This window comes from Lagenorhynchus albirostris, chromosome 4, assembly GCF_949774975.1.
Source record: "Lagenorhynchus albirostris chromosome 4, mLagAlb1.1, whole genome shotgun sequence".
In the NCBI taxonomy this organism is placed as follows: domain Eukaryota; kingdom Metazoa; phylum Chordata; class Mammalia; order Artiodactyla; family Delphinidae; genus Lagenorhynchus; species Lagenorhynchus albirostris.
This window is the reverse complement of record NC_083098.1, coordinates 66558673-66567997: the sequence shown is the minus strand read 5'-3', so window position 1 is coordinate 66567997 and position 9325 is coordinate 66558673.

The window sequence follows — 9325 nt, the reverse complement described above, 5'->3', positions numbered from 1 at the left end:
ATTCATTTCTGTTAAAAATGGATTAGTATTACTAGATTGAAATATAACTTATGACCTTATTAGAAATGGAATTAGCTCACATGCAATCATTATGGTCAGATGTAATGAAATAGCACAGGAGCCACATGGTGATAGCTATGACAAATACCATGACACTTAAATATAGGAAAAGCATCCTACTCTGGGCCACACACTTTGGAGGGTTTCACAAATACTAATGCTGAAATAAAAATATATAAATAGAACTTTATATATTATAGAAAACATAAATACAAATATCTAAGTATATACATGTATCTATATAATTATTTTTCTTTTCATTCTCTTAAGAAAGTTTGTTCAAAATCTGTAACTAATCTAGTGAATGAAATATACTAGAGCAGGCCCTTTGGGGAGAACTTAGCTTGCCAGGCCAGAAGACACAGTGAGACTGAGAACGTGTGAGCAGGTGGAAGGAGGAAAGGACTCAAGTCACCTGGACAGTGTGCCTACACCACCCAGTTCCCCAGATAAAGGGTCTTCTTTCCTCCCCTCTGCTGTAGTGGTGTTTTGGGAAATATTGAGTGAAGTGTGGCATGGGGGAGGGGAATCAGCCTGTCCTGGTACCCTGGGGTCTTTGACCTTATCAGTCTCTAATCTGGATTTAGATGAGGTAACTCAGATCAGGACTGTATCTTCTGCTTCTCACCCTGAGACCACTTCCAGGACGATAGATCATAACAGAAATTCTTTAACATCCGTCCTCAGAGTTCCAGTGACTGTACTAAGTCCCACTTCTAATGAGTACAGTTTCCCATACGTTGAAGTGCCCCTAAGTCTTTTTTTTTTCTTTTTTCCCCTTGACATTAGCTTCTTGATTTGCTTTGTATTGCTTAGGAATCTTATAGATAAGGTGGAATAGGGCTAAGAATCTTAGTGCCTGATTATTTGTATTTTGTTTCTTCTCTTCACTTGGATATTGGTAGTTAGCAGACTTTCAGAAAACCTTAGGGTTATGGTGACAATAGCACTAAATAATTAAAGTTTTGACAAGATTCTGTCATGGAAAAATTAGAACTTCAGCGTCTACTCCAAAGAATTTAGGATAATATAACCCATCTATGTGCCTTAGAATCAAAACTTTCAATAAATTTAAATACCCATTGGTTAGCATTTTTAGATTGGCATGAGGAGACCACTAAAGAGCAGGAAAATTCTAATATTATTTCTCCTAGAGACTCATGAATAAAACCTAATGAAAATGTGCAATATCTAACATCCAAACTTAAACACTTCTCACCCTATTCTGCTGCAACTCCGGATTGGCATCCTGCCTCCTCAGACCTCAACTTCTTCCTCCCCTTTTCTTTGCTTTTCCTTTTCTCTTGAACTTTGATCAGACCCTTTTCTGTTTCACACACGGGCCTTTCCTAAAGATACTCCACTCACTGAACATTATCATAATATCTTATACTGTGGTTGGAAAAAAATGACAAAACTCTGGTTCCTTAATTTGAAATCTTGCTTGAGATCATACTTGCATAATCTCACTGAGGTCAGCAAAGATGAAAGTTTACTGAAGAATTTAGCATTGCTCTGTGAACTTTTATTCTAGGATTCCTTGATCTCTATCAATTAGTTTATTCCTTTGTAGATCCTGGATATGTGAAAACTTGGTAGAAAAAGCAGGAAGGATTGATTACTAAAATGTTATCAAATATATGGATCAAAATTTGACCATAGATGGATATAAAATTAGCATAAAAATAGGACAATTCATTTTAGTAGCTTTATCCGAGGTTTTTTCTCAAAACTGATTGATCAAAAATTCAGTCTGGTAAACAGGAAGAAGTAAGCATCTACTTCAGAGTCCCCTTAAATGCCACCTTCTGGGAACACACGGATCAAGATAAGGGTGAAGATATCACAAAAACTGTATCTATGCTCTTTGTTGATCATCTTAAACTTTCTGTTAGAAACAGAAAATAAAATGGCAGATTGCCTTTCTCCCCTAAATTACAAGAGCTTGCTGAGCTCTTGGAAGATACTCTGACTCAGAAAAAAGAAAAGTTACATATCAAATTAACAATGCTTAAGATCAAATAATTAGCTGAACCCAGGATAAGGACACCTCTATGTCTAGGCTAGAAAAAACACACCATCAAAATTGTAAGGAAATAAAGTAGAAACTAACACACCATTGTAAAGCAGTTATACTCTAATAAAGATGTTTAAAAAAATTGTAAGGAAAATAAACACTGAAAGAAAAATTATCCAAAAGAATGACTCCTCTCCAAGGAAATAGCCCCCTCTTGTCTGCCCACAATTTCCTTAACACAAAAGTAATCTAATTATTAAAATCTGTTATGCCTTTTGAAAACCATCAGTGAACAAACTGACCCTGGGGATAGCCAAGTGAATTCTGCACTTTAAATAGCATGTCCACTGTCTTTATCTCGGCCAAGAGTCAAAACCATACATTCTGGCATTCCCAGAGATAAGATATAGCTTACCAGTTCAGCTATAAATTAACTCTCTCTTACAAAGTTAACCTCCTGACGCTGAAACAAGTCTTCTAATTATGAGCTGCTATGATCATCTCTTCCCATGCATCTTTTGCAATATTTATAGAACAAAAAAGCAAAAGGACAACTTTCAAATACTATTTTTGCATCATCAAATGAGGTATAAGTAAATCAGTCAAATTATTCTTACTAATTATATCAGTATTACACTAAATAGCAACTGCATCATTAATCTAAAATTATTACAAAATAAGTCATTTAGAAGTACAATAGTATTTTTTTAGGGTTTCCTAACAAAAGCAGTCCTTGCCTGTGTTATCAAATGTTGTCATGGATTGTGATATAAGCCAGGAGTCAAAGCTTTGTTAATTCTGGATTCCAGGTCTCTTTTGGGGCATAGCCATATGACCTATTTCATACTACAAGATTTTATTGACCAGGTTTCATAATGAGCCTTATATTTAAGTAATCCTTCAACCATCCCACAGCCCCATTCCCCAAAACACACACATATACACACACAAATAAATTCTTGGTTAAGCTGAACAGGATTCCATTCCCAACTACTCTAGTAGGTATATCTGTTGTTTGTTTATACATGGGGCCTTGGGATCTGGGGAGCACCTATGCAAATTACATTCATTCTCCATTTAGGAATTCCCATAGACTAGGTGGACAATAAATTTCTCATAAAGTTCATTGCTTTTACTTCTCTTACCAAGATCTAGACCATTGTCCTTGAACTACCTCTGTTTTCATCTCAAGGAGCATTCTTAACGGCGCCTCTTGGTTCAGTGTTCATGCTCTTTTCCACTGTTATTCCTATCATGCTGTTTATCCTTTGAGGTTATTTTATTCATTTTTCAAACAAGCATAATCTGTCTAGACTGCTTGCATCCTTTTCCTTTCTCCTGAAATAAATTCCCCTTTAAGTGGCCAATAAAGGCCAGCATGACTTTTTCCTCAGTATGTCTCTCCTTAGTGAAGGCAAATTCGGCTTGCCCAAGGACTCCTAGACTTGTGCCAATTTCTCTAGGCTCTTTTAGGTAGGAGGTTTTGGTAAAAGTTTATCTACCAAACATTTTGTTGCCTTAGAATGTTCCTTTGATAATTACAAATTGAGTACATACTTTGGACTCAGAAATGTTGAATTCCCCAGGGCAGTATCATATGGATTGTAGTCATCAAAATATAATTTAGTTTGAGCATGTCAAAGAATTTCTCATAGATATCTTTGGCAGCCACTGGAGTTATAAGAAGCAAGAATATGTGCCACCAAATCACCCCTAAACTAATATTGGCCTCTGTTTTCCAAGTGTTCTTTACCTTAACTATTTCCTTCCATCTACTCACAAAAAATGCTCTGTATACAGTAAGACACTGTTGATAAGTCAGGAATGGAGCAGGTGGTTTGACACAATGGGTATCTTGAGTGTCAAGATAAGTTTTTGTCCCTCTATAACAGAAGCAGTTGCAACTAAATCGCAATAACTAGCAATTGCCTTTTAAATACTGTATAACTTGAAACTGCACAGTAAGTTTGTCCAAAATCAGGATGATCTCTGCTGGGTGGCAGTAACAGGTTTTCATGTCTGATCATTATGGACATAAGTTTCAGACACTTCCAAAATCATTTGAGCATGGGGTCTATACATGCTGGATTGTACCATGTGTTTTTTTTAAGCTGAAAGAAAGCTTGCTCTTGCGAGAAAAAAATCAAATTTCATTGTTTTTCTGGTAACTTTGTGAACAGGTGCTAATAATATTCCCAAATTTGTCATGAGATATCTTTAGAAACTGAAAAACCCAATAAATCTCTATATCTCTTGACTGACTACGGAGACAGCAGAGTTAATAACTTAGTTTTGATTGTCTGAGCAATGTCTCTATTGCCCCCCCTATTTAAGTAATACCAAGGAATTTTATCATTTGCTTTGAGCTCTGTACTTTACGGATGTTAATTAGCCATCCTCCAATGGTCATATGATTAATAAGTATTTTTAATTATTTCTTGGATTAGTCTTCAGATTGTGATATCAACATTTTATGATTAATATAATGAATAACAGTACTTTCCGACTAAATCCTATCTATATCTCTTATCACCAAGCTGTGATTACAGTAAATGCACATTTCAGCCAACCCAGGTGAATGCAAATAAGCTTTAACTTTCTTCTAAACACAGAGTTGGAAAAGAAGGTAAGAGCCAACCAAGCTGTGTCCTTCAGTTTGTGGCATATTTTGAATTTTTGAACTGCTGATACCATATTAGTACAGCTGATGCTTTTGAAGGCAGCACTTTATGCTATCCTCTATGATCTACAGTTATCTTTCAAAACTCATTATCTTCTTAGGAGCCAGGCTGGACTATTAAAGAGTTTTGTGATGCTAATATATTTGCATCTAATAGCTCCTTTATTAAACCAGAATATTTATACCTCCCAGGTATCCTACATTGTTTTAAATGAAGCACTTGCATATATTTAGATTATTCTAAATGTTCCCATTCAGACTTTCCAATCAAAGCAGCTTGAAAAGCAGATATGCATATCATCCCTTTTTCCTGGATTTTGGATAAGGGAGAACTCCTCCATTTAGACATCACATATATTCCAATAATACATTCTGGCAATGGTGAGCCAACACCCATAAATAACTTTTGTTCATAAATTCCTGCTTTGGGCCATATTTTCCCCTGAAAACTTTCTATATTTGTATCACCATATCCCATACCATTTATTATCTTCTTAATTTTCATTAGCAAGTTTATAAAGGATAGTACACTAACACCAGTGTCCATCAATTCTAAGAAATTTCCTCACCAGGAAATTGTTCCCATCTCAGTGCAAATGACCTCGGTCCCCTACTAGGGACTGTGCCAAGACCCTGGCCCTCTTGTCAGTCAGAATCCTGATTCTCTGCTGTTTTAATTGGCACTGACTCTGAAAGGACAGTAGACTTCAGTTTTCTATAATCATCAGATTTTAAAAAGTGTATCAAGGCCAAGATAAAGTAAGTGAATTTGTCATAGTCCTTTTACAACCTGAGTAGCTGGTAGGGCTGGATGACCTGGTCTCCTATAGGCATCCATTAAAATTTTAGTAGCTACTCCATCTGTTTCTTCCTTTTTTTCATGTCATTTTTAATTGAGCCTCTGAAGAATTCCACATAGTTTAATTCCACATGTAAGGTTTTCTCATACTTTTTCTTTCTTATTGTTCCATTTCTTTTGTGTAATCCTGAATAATTTCCTGCCATTTAGCTCCATTTTGGGGCTTAAAATCCCTAACAGCTTTCTGCCATCATCTTTTCTCCTCAACAATAAAGTAAATAGGGGTCACAAAAAATTAGAGACCCTTTTATCAGAGCATCAGTCATCACTTGGTGAGGGGTATGGAGACGGTAGAAACCTTAATATCATACTGGAAGTAAAGGTCATGGTTTTGTGGCTCTAGCAGCCTCCAGCTGCTTCTTTGTTAACTTCAGTTTTACTAGAACATAATAAAAAAAACTACAGCACATTCTTGGCTGATTTATCTTTTCAAAAAATTTATTTTGTAATACATTTAGCTGTCCACCTAGCCCTGGATCCATGAACTTCATCTCATTTACAATTTTCCTCCTGTCAGTGGACATAGTGCTTGTACAGCCTCAACCCAGCAATGCCCAGGAAGTCAACCTTTAAACAACAATTATTCCCCAATCCCCTTGGCTTTATATCTCCCAAACATTGTCTTAGTCATTGTTATTTAAATTGCATTGTCAGAGATGGTTTCAAATATACCATTCTCATTGCCAACTGCAAAGATTCCATACCTATTGATCTTTAAAAGGTGTCAAAACTTGTACAGAGCATCCTCATGTTAAAGCTTATTTTAAAGCAACCAAAAAAGTACAGGAAAGCAATGGGATTCAAGAGACATCCAGGTGAAAGCTCTGAGGATTCTTATTCACACACATGTTCTTTGTCCCTAAATTGAACCACCAATAATTGTACAATGAATCCTGACTTCAGAAAAATTCAGCGCGGAATGAATTTCCCTGTGGGGTTTTTATGTCCCTCTAATCGCATATTCAAGCCAAGCTGCCTAACCAGTTACACCAGCTGAAAACCATCAGTGAAAAAACTAGTTCTACAGTTCCTCGTGTCCCAGGGCAATGGCTAGGGAGGTGCGCAACTGTGATCTCTGAGCAACTGGAGTACAGCCCAGTCTTGAAGAGGGGCCCTGGGGAGACACTACAGTATTCACTACAAGTAATCAATATTTCTAGGGTATGTCCTGTGATCAATATGTATTCCACGTCATTATAAAGTGAGAAAAAGAAGATATTTGTTCAGTGCTTCCTATGTAGCAGATGATATTATACTAAGGGCTTTACACTCATCATCCCAAATCCTAGCAAAGTAATTATTATTAGTTCCATTTTACAGATGAGGATACTAAGCCTCATAAACTCGACTGGTAACTACATGTCTGAGTCCACCCAGCTGGTTAAGTGGTGGAGCCAATTTTGATATCAAAACTAGCCCATTTAATCCCCAGTTCACCACACAACACATGCAGCACACTCTCAGAATGCTTAGAAAAGAACTAATGTTCACAAACGTCAATTTAATATTGTAAGATTCTTAGTCCTCAAAGAAAGATAAGATTATACTCAGTAAACTGAGCTTCTTAAATAGGTAAAAAATTCCCAAGACCAATTGACAAAATATTAAACAAGGACTGAAATGAAAAAAAAACCTCTGGTAGCCCAGAAGTGGCTGAGCAGATCAAGGTTTTCACTGTGCATTACAAATCAAAGATAATTACATTTTTACTCTATATTTTTTAAACAAACAAGCAAAACAAAAACTAGCCTTGGGAAGTTGTGAAGTCATCAGGGATGTTTGAGGTTCAAATGCCACATCATAAATGACCCTGCCCTTATCATGGCCAAGAGTTAAAAGCTAGACATTCCGTCTTCTCCAGAGAGAAAGATAGTTTTCCCAGTCCCCCTGTGAATTCACTCTCTCTTCAATAGGAAGATTAAAAATTGTCTATATTAAAACCAAAGATATTCTGTTTATCCAAATAGAGCATAAAGGAAGTGAATATTCACCTTAAAATAGAAATAATATTGGACATAAAACTGAGAAATAGTTTCCAATATATAATTTAGATGCCTACAAATAAGTAAGAATAAGGTAAACAAATCAATTTATATGAAATAAAGAAACCTTAAATAAAGTATTCATTCAAGAGGAAACATGAATAGCTAATAGGCATATAAAAAGATGTTTATCATCACTTGAAGTAAACAAAATGAAAATCAAAATAACCAATAACATTTTCCCTGTCTCCATTTGATAAATTTTTTAAGTCTGAGAGTATCAATCATTGCCAAGAATTTGAAGCAATCAGAACTTTATATCCCTGGTATAAATGTAAACTTATACTGAATGGTGTAAACAATTTATGCCAATATTTTAGATGACAATGTGGCCTTTTACAGTAAATTTAGAAATGCTTATATTCTGTTACTCAGCAATTCCACTTCTGGGCATATGCACTAGAGCAGTTTTTTTTCAAAATTTAATAGGGACTTATAGTAAGAAATGTATTTAATATTGTAACATTGTAAACACATGCATGCTTACAAGAATTTGTGTCCATGTATATGAAAACAAAAGGAAAATATATCCCACACTATTTGTATGTGTATAAAAAAAAGCTCAATGAGCAATATTTGCCACAAAAATATGAGATGAACGATGAAACTAATGTATTCTGTTTACTTCTTTCTGTTCCTTTCTAATCCACCCCATTACATTCACGAATGTAGGACACAATCCTCTATATCACCTTTATGACCCTGTGAAGTGCTGTGACTTAGACTGAAAAACACTACTCTGTACATGTGTATAGGATATAATACCCTTGCACATGTGTACTAGATGACATATATAATAATTTTTAATTAGCAATGTTATAGTAAAAATGGGAAAGAATCTTTCAAAAGAGATGAATTCTTATGCATCCTGTAGTATACTATGCAGTAATGAAAATAAAAGACCTGGATCTAAACTACATATAACAATAGATATGAATTTCACATATATACTGTAGAGCAAAAAATAAAGTTGCCAAAGTATGTAAAAATATAATTCCATTTATGATTTTAAAAATATATAAAACCAATCAGTATTTGTCTGTGTGCATGTGCGTGTGTGCGTGTGCGTGTGTGTGTGTGTGAGAGAGAGAGAGAGAGAGAGAGAGAGAGAGAGAGAGAGAGAGAGAGAGAGAGATCTGGAAAAAACAAAGGAGTGGTAGATAGCATAGTTAATACATTGGTTGCTTTCTGGCAAGAGCACACAGGTGGTTTCAAAGGCATGTATTCCAATCTTAAATTTTGATGTGTTTATCTGTGTAACTGGTACATTGGTGTTAATTTTAACCTTAATTTTAACATATGATTTACATTTATCACCTTTTGAATTCCGTTATTAATAATTTTATGAAGGTATGATTTTAAACATATATATATGATTTTAAACATATATATATGATTTTAAAGTAAATTGAAACATACAGGAAATAAGAGATCTAAAAGGGGATGTGTCTACTACAAAGAAGATCATTGGCCAAGGACAAAAGTTTTCTCATTCTGACTATTAAAAGCATTCTGGCCTCAACATTAGTCTTTTAGCTTCTATTTTTTCATCAAAAGACACTATGCTCCTTTATATATTCCTGAAAGAATGGAAATCGGTTTTAAATATATATTCTAGTACTATGGTAAAATGGAGATAAATAAGGCTAATAGAAAATATTTTTTTC